Source organism: Anas platyrhynchos, chromosome 1 (genome assembly GCF_047663525.1).
Source record: "Anas platyrhynchos isolate ZD024472 breed Pekin duck chromosome 1, IASCAAS_PekinDuck_T2T, whole genome shotgun sequence".
Taxonomy (NCBI): domain Eukaryota; kingdom Metazoa; phylum Chordata; class Aves; order Anseriformes; family Anatidae; genus Anas; species Anas platyrhynchos.
This window is the reverse complement of record NC_092587.1, coordinates 106,537,908-106,553,094: the sequence shown is the minus strand read 5'-3', so window position 1 is coordinate 106,553,094 and position 15,187 is coordinate 106,537,908. Positions and strand designations below refer to the sequence as shown.

The 15,187-nt window shown below is 34.7% G+C and overlaps 1 long non-coding RNA gene across 3 annotated transcripts in view; it reads right to left on the bottom strand.

The window, feature by feature from the left end:
- LOC106014431 (uncharacterized) overlaps positions 1–15,187 on the bottom strand; it is a 62,351-nt gene that overhangs the window by 13,393 nt on the left and 33,771 nt on the right. For all 3 annotated transcript variants that reach the window (XR_011804286.1, XR_005262722.2, XR_011804285.1), the window contains exon 2: positions 709–885. This is a non-coding gene — a long non-coding RNA (uncharacterized lncRNA). The remainder of the gene's footprint in view (positions 1–708; positions 886–15,187) is intronic.

Sequence of the window (15,187 nt, the reverse complement as noted above, 5' to 3'; positions counted from 1 at the left end):
ACATTGCTGAAATCACAAAATGAAAATCTTTTTCTAAGTTTCCTAATAATCTTCCCTGTAGGCAGTTCTCCTATTATACGTGAATTCTATAGAAGCCTTAAGAAATTGTCATAATGCAGAAATATTTGTTTGAATAGTTCCTGCTGCCATCAGCAAACTATAATTTATCACACTCTGGGATACACAGGCTGTCATTAATTCAACTTGCATCTGTAAGTGCTTATTTATTCCATTCTGTGGTCACATGGTCAAAATTTGGTCTAAACAGCATCAGTAGCATCTTGCAGGATTTCTTGATGACATTGAAAGAAAGTTCTTCCATGTTGTTTGTTTATAAACATCTTCCGTACAGGCTTTGAAACTATTACTCAGTAATCAGTGGTAAAGGCAGTGAAATATTTTTTTAATACTTTTTTAATTTCATCTTTGATGGCACAGGGAAAAGCAAGAAACAAACCCAAAACAAACTCTTTTCTAAGGGCTCACAAATTAAAGCAAAGACTACATCATTTCCAAAATGCTGAGAAAGAGGCCACGAAGAAAAAAAAATTACTTTTTATTTTTTACTTAAAATGAAGCTAGGTTGAAGAGTATGCTATTCACACCTAAGCTGCTTGTTTCTCGATATTGTTTTTTCATTAGAAGACTTAAATCAATAAAAGCATGGGGTCTCCTCTCATCTCAAGAATAGATCTCAGAAGCACTTGCCTTTTTCCTTGAATAAAAACGGAAAGAAGAAATGATGCATCTTTTCTGCATTCCTCTCTACTGGTGACATCTTTCTTTTCTCCTCACATATGTATGTAGTCATTAAAATAATCATTCAGCACTTCTAGTCCTGAAGAACTCTTTTTGTTTCTCCAATCAATTCATGCATTCTATTATCTGTCCAATAGGAGAGAAAAAAAAAATTACTTACACAGCTATTCTTCAGGCAGGTGGACACTTCCATTTTATTTCTGTATAAATAAGGGTGAAATTCTAAGACCAAGACTAAGTCATTCCAAGACTAAGTCTTGGAGAAGTCAGCTAGTCCTCCTATCTAAAAATAAATGGAAAGTCCTCTCATCCAAAGAAAATGTGCATAAAACATGACAAAAGTTTTGACCCAAGACAAACATTTTAAATAACTGTTATTTTAAGAGTTATTGTATATAATTAAGAGAACTCAAAATGAGCAGGTGTGTGCTTCCTAATGAATGCCTATCTCAGGGCTTCTTAAGGAAAACATCTCATTATCTCAATCACAAGATGTTAAAAAGTGAGAAACAAAAATAAAAAGGAAATATTTTAGCAACTAAGACGTACAAAATACAATGTGATGTACGCTATTCCGGAGGCTTTATCACAAGCTTCATTATAATTGGTATTTTACTTAAAACTTCAGTTTCTTGAGGTCACTTGGAAATAAAAGAATTTTAGATTTCACTCTTTTCTGTTCCTCTAGACTGCAAAGAAATCATTGAATCTAAGGACTGAAAAAAATAGGCAGATACAAAGAACCAACAATTAATCACTTAAATGTAATCTTGTGTTTTGTTTTGTTTTACTTCTGAACACTGATGCATGATTTTTGAATGCTGGATGTTGGCAACACTTGATTCCTGTGATCATTAAAGACAAATAAATATTTGTGGTTAATTAATACACATTCTCACAAACATTTGGTATTTTATTATAACTAATTTAAGGGGTTTGTTTTTTATTGCAAAGTGAACTGTCTCATGAGTGCCAAGATTTGAAACCTTGTGAGAGGTTTTATATGTGTACTTTTATATGTGTGCTAAGATCGTGGGATTTTGAAGAAAGAAAGAAAGTAGCAGTTTAGCAAACACATTTCATTATAGAATGTATGTGTTAGTTTACAGCCCCACTAACTTCCTGCACCTACTGTCAACATGAATGATTGAAAATGAGCAGTAAAAAAAAAAAAGTCTCTCTCTGTATATTACCTATTTACATGAGAGACATACACAAAGACACATTCACATATGCCCTTCAAAATCATTACACATCTCCATATGTATATCTCCATCTCACATCTCCTTGCTGCAAGACTTTGAAAATAAACATGTTAAAGACTAAAAATTTAGTGGTTTAGTTACAGCTTGTCAAAGAAAAAGAGAACTGTGGTGGGTAAAACATTAATACCTCTCCTACCTTCTCTTTTATGCTGAATAAATTATTCATTTGTCATTTATTAGCTAACTGTGCATATTTTATCATTTTTTAAAGATTAATAATTACTTTATGCAACTCAGTATTTACATGCAACTCAGTATTTACACTGAATTTGTATGACTTTTTTGCACACTGACAGTTTAAACACTCTGTCATATAAAATACAGTGATTACTATTGCCTTCTCTGAAAGGAGGTTGTAAAAACATGTCTCATTAATTTTATGAGGTCATCCAATTTATGTAAGAGAGTACTGGAGATTTCAGCTTGCAGCTGTAAGGCAATCAGGTCCCCGTGGGTGCACAGGTAGTCCTGTCTGGTGGTAGCTGGCATTGCAGCTCTACCACCCAGTCCCCTCTTCAGTATTTCTTTTTCCTGCTTCAGCAACAGCTGCCTGGTCACACATGATGACAGCAGCATGCAGCTCAGCACTTGAGGGCTCTCTCATGCATGCAAATTTCACTTAAGGACTCTGTCCTAATCTGGGGTTCTCCACTTCCACTCATCCAACTCCTATGCCAGTGCTTTTCCAACATTATCGTGTTCCTTGTAGGATCTTACATTCCCTCTTTTTCTGCATTGCTGCAGATATCCTCAGAATCCCCTATACTGGGCCTTCCAATAACAGCAATGCCCCCACTCATTTTTTCTGGAGTGCTGTCTGAAGGAAAGGAGGAGCATGCAGCGATGCACCTAGGTCCAGGCCCATGATGATGGCGCAGGCTGTTGCTGAGAGGCAGAATGGAGAACAGGTTTTCCTAGATCACAGACATTAATAGGTGTGTCACTTTTCTCCTGCGAGTTTAGAAACTTAGTATTCTTGAGCAGGTAGGTCCTTTACATGTAATTGAAATGCATTAATAGGATCAAGTATTATATTTGAGATCCGAAACAATAGGAAATCATTTATTGTCAGCTAGGATAAAAATGTGCACTTGAGTCATTTCAGTGGAGGTGGATAGCCTAAGATAGCCAAAGATAGCCTAAGATAGCCTAATTCCCAACATGAGAAGTCACATATACTCACAAATATTAATTGCAATGCAGAAAGAAAAAACAAAACCAAAAACAAGCAAACAAACAAACAAAACATTAACCTCAGTGCAAGTCTGTCGCTAAGTTCTTCAAGTTTCATTGAATTGGAAGTGATTGTATATTAATAGATAAATTACACCTTGTGTTACCACTAGAAAGACTATACCAATATAGAACAGAGATACAAGAATTTGTGTCAAGATACAAACAGAATTACCCCATACAGATATTTTAAAATTTATATTATGGAAGACCTGTATTTCTTACTTATCTGTTGGTACTGGTGAGAAATAGCATCAATGAACACTTACTGAAATAAAATTCTTAATATGTGAACTGCATATTGTTGTAAGTGAAATGAACTATATCAAAATGACATTAAGTTATCTGCATTTCATCTTTAAATTTCACTGAGGAACATAACGCTGCATATAAAATGCATATGAAAAGACAAATTATTGTTATAGTAACCTTCTGTTAAACAAAACTTATGAAAAATCAGTATTGCCTTATGATCTTTGGTGCTCAGACTCTGAGCCTGCAGTCAATTGGGTCAGACACAACACAATGGATTTATGAGGTTGATTAGAAAGATGTTTTTCCTATGCTCCCAGTAGTTTTGGTGAATAATACTTGCATCATATGACAAGATTATGCATTATTTTTTCAATTTACATGGAGGAACACTGCAACACAATATAAGGACAATCAAATGAATCAAAATGACATATCTGAAAACTTTTTTGTCATCCTAAAAATATCCAAGTTACATGATTTTATTTGATTGAATAAAAGCATTGGAGCAAAACTTCCCATTTGTGAAAAGCTATCATCAGAACTTGTGTTCTGTACAAATTCTCAAGTGTTTTTTCTTGACATCTTTTTAAGAATACTTAGCTTCCTGTGAGAAATGAATTTGAAAGTAAATCTAGGTAACATTAGAGAAGTTTCCAAACAAATTCCCTATTTGTTACCATTGCCCAAGGAAGAAGAATTAAAAACAACAGTATGTTCTTCTATGTAGTAATGCTGCTCATAGCAAAGCTGTACCACATATCAAAAAGGATGACTTAGACAACCCTACAATCCCTTTCAAATGCATTTATTGTTTTTATATAGAAGTGGTCTCTGCTTCTTGAAAAAAAACAAAACAAAACAAAACAACAGCAACAACAACAAAAAAAAACACTATGTGTTTAATTGTGTTTGTATCTTGCTATACAACAATGTGGAATATCTAAAACTAAGAGAATTTTTGCTAATTACAGTCAGCACTAGAAACCAATAGCAAACACCAAAGATCTATGTCTATTTTCAGCAGTCAGTTCAATTTCTAAGAACCTAAAGAGAGGGAAGTTCAGAAGTATATTTTAAAAATGAACACAAAACAGAACTTGCCTTCATCTCTATCATCTTGCACAGTATTATTGGATCTCACTGTACTCTGTAACTATTATAACATGAGTAAATACTCCCCGTCAAGAGAATTGTTAGTGATTAATACTAATGCCAGAATTCCAGCTCTTTCTAAAGTGATCAGTAGAAGCGGTTGACATTTCCAGAGACTATGCACTTGATAATTAATTGCATATTTATGAGTATCTTATATGCTTAATGTTAAAGCAGAAATATACAAGAGGCTCTCTAAATATCTTTACTCCCCCTTCAAGTGACATTCATATAGCACTATAAGAAATTTCATAAAAGAAGGAGACTCAGAAATATGCTCAAAGCTCCTAAAATGAGGAGGACAAGAATCACAGGTACAGTTTAAGAGATTTCAAAGTGACCACTCAAGTTTTTACTGTTATACACATGCTTACATATCTCATTGAATCAAATTCATAGTTGCCCTTTCATTTCAGCTAAATTCTGAATGCACAGTAAAGCAACTCTTCATGCATCTTGCACTTTCCAAGTCACTGAGAACCAGAAAAAACATATAAGCATTAAAATGGGAAACGGGAAGCTTCAATCATAGTCAGAAAAGGACTTTCTTCCCATACAGAATGGTGTTGCCAGCTGAAAAGGGCAAAGAATAAGACAATACTCATTGCTGGCTAGGCAATGGCAAAATATTGGGAATTTGCAAACTTCAGTGAATAGTGAGGGAAGGATAGGCTTGATCATTACCAAAGATGCATTTCCCTGTTGTTATGCATACAGTTCTGGGCACTACCCAAAATTAGAATGAATTTAACTACATTAGAATGTAACTACAGAATAGTTACAGTTAGAAGCATTGCCTTTCCTGAAGACTGCTACCTCTATTAGCAAATGCTCTTTCAGAAGTAGAATACAACCTTCAGCTCTGTAAAGCACCTTAATCTTTTTGTTCTCACAGGCAGTATTTAATAATCTTTATTTCTTATTTAATTGCTGTGTAATAACTCCATAACTCCATAAACAAACTCCATTTGTTTATTTTTTTTTTCTTTAGAAAATAACCATAAGGCTAAGCTGTAGAAGTGTTAAGGGAAGTAAACAAGAGGCAGATGCAAAGCTAATGATACTGATAGCAGCGATTCCTTGACTTAAAGCAGAAGGCAGTCAGTACACTGAACTAAACTCTGCAGTTCTGCATCAGCAACAGAGATTCCAGTGCTGACAGCAGTACAACTGGAAGCAATGCCATTGAAGAGATGTCTCTTGTTTTGATTTTTAATCCTAAAACAATGGAAATAAGTCCTTAAGATATCTGAAATCAAGGACAAGCAGGCCCTCCAAGGATTCTTCTTGCTCTATTAATGGACTGCTAGACAAAGTGCAGGTATCTGTTGCTGTAGAACAAACCTCCAGATCAGATATGCTTCAAAATACACTTCAAAAATGTTACGATTGCAACCTATGCATGGTGCAGAACTATTAGGTCCCCATTACCATAATATCTGCCATTCCACCCATACGTATCTTGGTTGTCCTCTGATAGTAAGGTGAGGATAGTAGCACAAAGGGTAAAGAATCTGTTCAAGTAAGTCTATGGAACAGTTTTACATCCACAGGTATTTGACAGAAGGAGACTTCTTCCCACCACAGATAATCAGTTACCTCTACAATCTCAAAGTTTGGGAGATGCTGAAGTGTTTGTCCTTCAACAACCGGTGCAAACTACAATTTAAAAGGAAGGTGTTTATAGCTTATACAAGAGATAAATAACCTGACAGCAGTCCTTGCTTTCACATTCTATAGAAATGTATTATCACAAGTCTACTTCCAAACCCCTGAGATTTTTGTACACTACAGTGATTTTCTCAGGAGGTGAGCAGACTGTCATAAGACTTAAGAGGTTTTAATGTTTGGGCTTAGACAGAAGAAAACAGGTAGAAGAGCATTAAGCTCTGATGTATACTGTAATACTTGCTCTTTAAATCTTTCCTGGTGACATATCATGTTCCTATGCATCCTTGTGCAAATTCCACCTTAGGGGCAGTAATGAACTCCAGTAAAGACCAAGACCACACATGGAGACTTCATGTCTAACCAGTTCACAGTCAGGCTTTGAGGAAAGTCCTGAAGCAGCCTGTAAAACTCAAAACATATATATCATAAAAACAGCAAAGGTTCAGTTTACCTCACAGTCACAACTGTATTAGTCTGTGTAGAAATTAATCAGTCATTTTCACATAGTTAATTATACCTTATAGACAATGGCCACATCTTACTCAGTTCATACAATATTTATGATATCTTAATGTTTGTTAGCATTTTCAAGCTATTCTCCACTTATTCCTTCCTCTTTCTTTCCCCCCATGGTCCTTTTTTTCAACAGTGTAGCAAATTGAAATTCTCAATAGGCATAATTAAGTTAGCATTATTCAACCAATTTTTATACACCCACATCAACTGGAAATCTTCAGGAGTTCACTGTTGCTGCCCATCCAAAAACAAAGCTTTTACATCCACTACGGCTTCTGTAATGGGATTGAAATTATTTCTAACATGCTCCTACTAAAATCCTTACCCCGTCACTTAATTATAGTGCAATCTTCTTGTATTTCACCCCTCCACATACAGTCCTTTGCACAGTAATTTATATTTATCCTTAGACTCTGTGTTCTGCTTCTACTGTTCCATTATATTTTGAATATAGAACTGTAAAAACTTTGATTTCAATCTCTTGAAGTGAAATATAAGTTTTTCCTCTGACAAAAGTGTGTTAACTTATGCTTTGAAGTCGATGCAACCTAGTCATGTCTGGAGATACATGAAGGGTAATTCTTTGACAAAATACTGCTTTTAGAATATATATGAGCTGATTACATTTTGTTGTTTCTGGAAGGAAAATAAATAAATAAATAAATAAATAATTTTAAAATATCACTTTCTGCAGTTCTTATATGTTCACAGGATGGAATTCTCTTCTCCTTCCTCTACTGCTTCTTAATCAGAAATCCTTAATTTCCAGAAAAAATAAATAAATAAATAAATAAATAAATAAATAAATAAATAAATAAAATAAAATGAATAGACAATATTAGGTATAATTTAAACTCATCAGAGCAGATGGTTCTGGTGTATAACTTTACAGCTGAGCTAGACAAAACATAGGCTAGCATTTTTTTTCTTTGGCAGTAATATCTCAGCTTGCTTTTGCCTTCATATGAAAATATATATGAAATTATTGTTCTTAAGTAATGCAGTTGGACAGAACTGTGAAGTATGCTACCAGGTTCTAAGACAGCAGTGTCTAAATGCTGGAATATTTCCTTTGCTTTAATGTTCACATTCCATTTGCTTTAATGTTAACATTCATTTTATAGAAGGATGGAGGCAGGACATCAATGTGTATGTGTATGCATGGAAGTACACTGCTTTGAATGAAGGTCTGAAAAAGTCATTGAGAGTTTTTCACTCACTTTTAGACATCTTGTTGTATGAAGATGTATCAAATCTTCTGCAGAATTTAAACTAAATGAATATGAAATGCAGTGGCATACTTACTCAGTGCCATTAACAGTAATATTCATTTTATGTCTATCAGAGCTCTTTAAAGCGGCCTCCAAAAATTAATGAAATGGACTTAACTAAGCATTACTGCCTTAAATTAAAGTCACTGTGTGACACAGATTGCATTTAAAACCTACTTCTTAAGCTGTCTATTTTTATGCCCCTACACCCTGGCAACTGCGTAAGAAATCAATTTTTTTCTGTGAGAAAGGAGCAAATGATCATCCTTTTGCTATGTGGAATCCAAAAATTTTCAACATATTTTCCCCTAAGAGCACATCCTTTATATTAACCTTACTGACAATTTCTGCATTTTTCTTCTTTTTCTGTGTTCTGAAATTGGAACTCTTGAGTTAGTAATGGAAAAAACTGCATAAAGGCAACAACCACAGTCAAATTCAAATACTTTACACTGAAAACCTACAACCAAGTCAAGCCACGATAAATTCATGCCATACATCACAAGGTATAGAAGATCAAAATGTCAGTGCAGCCACTCACTCCTTTTGACAGTAATGGGATTGCTGGAGTTAACCACACACAGGCTGTATTCGCTACGGCATTCCCCAGTCTAAGTGCCAATTACAGGATTTCAGAGGACCAATTTCATCTGGATTTCATTGAGGGGTTTGTTTTGTGGTGTGGCTTTGTTTGATTTGTTTTTCTTTGACAGTGTGTTTTGTCTAAAACAAAACAAAAGACAAAACCTTCCTCTAGAGATAGCATATCTTCCAATACCTACATTCTCACTTACTTTCACTTGTTTAGATTCCCTGATATTTGTGAAAGTACTTCCTACTCTTGGTCTCACAGCACTGTTCAATTTAAAAATTCTTCTAAATCAAATCTGTTCACTAAAAAATCTTGTTTTGTAGTGCCTACCCAGAAAAACCTAGTTTGGTATTAGTCTTGGTCTTGACATCTTTCAAGCTCCCACTTTCTCCCAGCACTGCTGTGGTGGGAGGTTACCCTCTTCCAATCTTCTACAGATGTTCTCACTTAGAAGCAAACATCATGCTCCTAACTGCACTCCTCCTGAGGGTAAAGAAAATCTTCCTCAGTTCTTCAAAGCATTCAGAATTGTTATTTTCTTGTGTGATGTCCTAACATATGCAGCTGTACTATGCTATGCTTCACAGAGCAGAGCAAACCATGAAAGCAGTCCAGAACCCAGACTTCAAGTATGCCCAACCTGCAAGCAGGATTTTTTTAGCTGTTCATATATCAAAATTGAAACATTAACAGACAAGCACAGATGGGTTCAAAGCAGATATTCATTTGGTAGAATATTCAGAATCCAACCAAATAAATGCTACTTAATATTTTTCAGGATATTTTATGAAGAAAGTTTTTTTCTTGCAAACTTACCCATCTGAAAAGATTTGTGATCAACGTCTCACTGACTCAGATCAACAGAAGAAAGATTATTGAAGAAGCTTCACATTAATGCCTACAGTCATTTAATTAATTTACAGAGTGATCCAGTGGGAAACCACTGAATACCTTCAGAAGAATATCAATTTGTTTATCTCCTGTCCTGATGCTGGGTACACAAATGGGCACAGCTTTGGAATGCTCTTTTGAAAAAATATGTCACCCTTAAACTGAATTTCAGATTTATAAAACAGTCATTTGAATCTGTGACATTAAGTCATGTACTATTATCTACATGAACATGTCTTCCAAATTAGATTTTTCATACAGTCCAGACATAAAGGTATGTAGATTTCTTTGAATAACATCCCACTTCACACTGTGACCGCAATTAAGAACAAGGACTTACTAGAAAAGTTCTAATAATGAAAATGATGGGCAATTATTACCTATTTGCCTATTTGGAATTTGCTTCAGACAAGATTAATCAAATAAAACATTTTTTCCCAGTTATTTTTAATGTATGACCTATTTTGATTTTTTTGGAGAGCCTTTGTAAACAGCATGTAAACATCTGTTCTGTTTAAAAGAAGTATATATATGCAGGTTTGAGATGGTCTTATGCAATTGTTTGATCTTTTAGAAGGGGCTTATTTGCAGCAAAAAGACACATTAATGTTACATAAAAGATTTTTCTATATGTGTGGGGGTGGCTGGAAGATAAAAGTGTATTCTGCACAGATGTCATAAAAAATCAAACACATTAGTAGGCAAATATGCTAGTGGAAACAATTTTGTCTAACAGTTCATTTTTCAGTTCACATTATTTTGTGTGACAAATTAGAATAGATTAAAGATAGTCTGCATAAACAAATATAATTACCTGAAAATAATCATTACCATTCAAATATTTATTATGAAATGTTCCTCATCAGTTTTTACAGGAACACTTCCACAGCAAATTTCTTATCAAAAGGACTGCAGATAACTCAGGCTTAACTTGTAAATCAGGTGGAGAGACTATTCTGCTGCTGGATGCAACCCTCTCCCCTGTCCCTCAGGATTCTGACTTGGAGTTATCAATATAAGCCTGTACTGTCTGCTCCTCTGGAAAATTGCTCTCTCCTCTTTTCTTTACTACTTCAATAAAACCTTTCCCTGAAGAGAAGTTCTTCCCTGAATACCTAAAGTGCTCAAACTGGAAAATGCAAATGGTTTAGGAAGATTTTGTTACTTCCCACAAGTAGTATTTCTCCATTTTTTCTTACTAAAAATTGTGCATTGGGCCAAGACAGACATCACGACTGATGTCCTAATTAGCAAAGATTAATCAACCAACAAAACATTCTCTCGAGGAAGATTTCAGATAAAGCGCTCCAATGATCATTTAAACCTGGAGAATATCTAGCATTCATTTCAATTATCTCATAATGCCTTCATATCCAAGTAACATTTTGACTTTTCCTCCAAATTATATTAATTTCCCAATGATAACTTTAAAAAAAAAAAAAAAAAAAAGTATCCACTTCAAAGTTTTTTTTTTTTTTTTTTTTTTTTTTTTGAGAACACTTTGAAGTGTCTTTTGAGAAAGAGAAAAGCAAAAATTTCCAGAAAAGAACTTCATCATGTTGGCACAAGACATTACAAAGAAGCTTGAAAATAGCATTTGCAAACAATCCTTTATGAAGTCCTTAACAGAGAAGACACCAAGAGATGGAGAAGTCTTCTCTACTTATTTGATGAGAGCTGCCTATAGGTAGAAGGATAAGGAATGTGAAAAAGGATGGTAATTTTCCAGGAAATAAAAGAAAGACTGGGGTTCCCAGACACGACAGTGATCTGAGTCCCAGGGCAACTTGTAGTAGGAGAAAAAAACTGGATTGATGATGCAAAACATGACGGGTCAAGGTAAGAAGGTGCTTGTGTCATTGGCAGCTACAAAGTATCTCTGAGTAGGACGAGAGGAGATTTTTAAAATCATGTTGAGAGAAAGGAGTATGGGTCTTTCTTCATGCAGAAGTCTGAGATTTTGTGTTCCTTTGACTCACTAGCTTCCCTTTATTCATACCCTCCACTTGAGCCAGATGCTCTAAACCCAACTGATAAGAACCAATCTGACACCAAACTAATAAATAATTACTAGTTGTTATTCTTCTCACAGATGTGAGGAGAGGAGGAATGGGATTTGTAACAGAACTGCCCTTCCCTTTGCTCCCTTCTCTTTTGGTGGGATTCTGCTACCTCTTGCTTGCCTTGCTTTTTACTGCGTTGTAACAGGATCTCGCTCAACAAATAGGCACATTTAAATGGCTTGTGCAAGTAAGCATGTGACTACGAGACAAGAGAAACTAACTATTTTTCATTAATTTTTTAAGAACTCTAATGCAGCATAGTACAGCGACATAAGCCAAGCTATAGTTTCAAATCTACTTTCCTTTACTAGAAATGGAAGAGTTAACGAGTTATTAGTATCACCTTCTCCTCCACAGTTTATTACAATGCAACGATTCTTGTAGATGCATGCCATTAAGTTATCAAAAGTATACCTTTTATCCTACAAAAGTCTGCAGGGGAATTAAAAAACAGGGTTTAAGTCTGAAACACTGACTATTGTAATACCCTCCTAAATCACTGTCCACAGCCTCTCCTATATTTCCTAATAGCAATCCACATTTTTACAGATGTAACTAAAATGATAATGAAAAAATAATTCACATTTGCCCTTAACATCCTCTCATGATACATTCTATAGGGAACTGGATCAAGAAATATGCTACACAACATTACATACAAAAAGAAAAATAAATTAGTTATGGTCCCACTGCAGACAGCTGGGTCTGCAACAAATAGGACAAGAGAAAGAATTTTTTAAATAGCATGAAATGAGAGTTATAAACAATGAAGAAACCAGCTACTGTACAAGGACAATGAGAAAACACAAACCTGGCACTTCACTCGTTCAGAGAGAGAGAGATGTAAACTAAAAGACAATGCCACCTTTAGACACCTACTTTCTAGGTGTTTAGTACTTTCTCTCTTTTGTTCCCAACTCCTCTTCAGTAGGATGCTGACTGTGGAATAATTGTCACATATATCACATAATTGTCACAGTTATTATGTTGTCACATCCTTCACTCATGTTTCCTCCAGAAACAGCTCCAAATCATTGCCCATAAATTGCCAATAGCAGCAATAGTCCTACAGCAGACTATTCCAGATTAAAAAAAAAATAATAATAATAATTCAGATATCCATCATTTTTTTTCAGCGTAACACCTTTTTTATTCCTTTTCTTGCAATGTAGAACACCACACAAATCTTTAAAAAGTCCTTATCTACCAATTATTAGAGAAAGAGAGGGAGAGAGAAAAAAACAAAACACAGACAGGCATGACATCAGGACAGGGAGCAGAACCATGCTCACTAGCCTGAATGCTCCATCGTGCACTCACTGCTACTCAGCAACCCAGGTGATTATAGATACTTGCTCCAGTCATTTGTCTTAAACTCAATGTTGAGTTTCACTCATACAGGCAGATTTGCAACTGATTAGATTTTACTGAAAGTAATTTTTTAAAATAGAGGACACTTGTTTCTAACCTCTCTCCTCTTGTACCTACTAACGGTACTTCTGCTGCCTCTGAGGTAGTTCAGAGTAATCACCCCAAAGTGACCACTTCTTAGTTAATTTGTGGATCAAAAACTGCAAGTTGCAAACAAGTTCAAACCAGAGAGCAATTTCAAACAAGTAAGCAGCAGGAAACATTCAATATTCAGAAATACAAATGAAAGATACCGTTCAAAATATTCTCTAAAGAGTTAAAAAAGTAGACAGGAAAATACAGGCAATTCCAGAGAAAATATAAAAGTTAACTGAAGCTGCAGAGTGATAGCTGCATATGCCTGTATTCTCTACAGTAAGAATAGATAGTTTCTCAAAAATTGTAGGAGCTGTGAAACTAGAATTAATACTTTAAGCATTCAGTGAGAACACAGATAAACCTCTATCTCACCCCTATGGACTTCTCCATGTTAAAATGATAGATATCAGCTTCCATTAATACAGTAAATAGAAATAATCAAGCACTAAGCTACCAATCTTAATATAATTAATTTAACAAAGCCCTTTAAGTGAGGAAATTAACTTTATAGTAACCTATTATGTTGTGAATACAGAGAGAAATATACTGAGAGGACTCAAGCTCTCTGAGGAAAGTTTTTTTTTTTTTTTTTTTTTAAAATAAGATTTATTACTACAATGCGTTGATTAATTTCAAAAAGTGAGCTGCTTTTAATACACTTACTTTGGATTAGTATTGAGTGTTCAACAGATATTGAAGATATCATTTTACCCAAGTTAAATCTTTTCAAGAAATGCATCTGTTCAACTAAATTATTATCAAGCAGGGTTTTTCAGATCAAGAGAAACTTTTTTGGTAGAGAGAGAGTTCAATCAGAAATAGTCTGTTGATCTATTCATAGATAGATTCTTTATAGGGAGATAAGAGGCACAAGTTCTACTTAAGGAGTTTGAATTTAGGTCTCCCAATCCAAAGAAGCGTATAAGCAACTGCCTGCATTGTTAAGGCGCTACATCTGTTTCTATCTAATAAATGTTTAATTTTACATGGAGTTGGTAACAGATCGTTTGAGCTCACTGCCAATACCTATATTGCCACCACGCTCCAAGAGAGCTATGCTTGAATGCCTTTGGGGCCCATTCCTCTCTGTTCTTTCACTTTCAGGCAAGACAATACCCTTGATTTGCACCCTGTTAGCTGAAAGGGAAGACTCAGTGTGGAACATAGTTGAAAGAAGTAATATGGGCCTGCTAAAAAGGAATGAAACAGTCAGAAAACTTTGTTTGTATAAGCTTCCTGACCCCCCAGTAAATAACTTCCTGGAATGAGAATCAGCAAATGTATTTTTCCTTTGGGAAGTTATATGAAAAACTTCTAATACATACAATATAAATAGAGTTATCATATAGAACTATACGCTTTTTTTTTTTTTTTTTTTTTTTTTAATAAAAACATTTAGCTTGCATTCCACTACAAGAAGAAATGTAATGCTATATTTGGACTTCAACACATCATAATTTCCTCAGCATGAGGACGAATGTCGGCTAAAATACAATTTCTCTGAATCTGTGGTAGCTGAGACCCATTTACAAAATGGATTAAGAAATTACTATATAGAAAAGGAATGGAAAAGAACTATTGTCATGATTGTTCTTCAGTAATGCTATTCAGAAAATGAGTTTATATATTTCAGCTGCACATACAGTAAATGACCCTTTTCTAGTTTACTGCTCCTTAGGCCAATGATGTTTTCACTCCCTGGCACTCAAATGTGGCTGAAATGACGATTTCTCAAGCACAAGAAAAAAACTAGAATCTTGTTGCCTTATTTGCTGGCAATAGCTTTACTCATTATTATCTTTATACAGACATTTCAATAGTCTAGTGTATAATGTTTTGTAGAATAAAAGCTGTGAGAGATGAGATGTTACTGAAATGTCCATTGTTACAAAAATAACCATCTTTTTTTATGGAACAACTCATTTACATGCATTGATCCATTAAAATGAATGTTAGAAAGTATTATATTATTATGACAGAAACAATAAGGCACAGTCCCCTTAGCAGAGT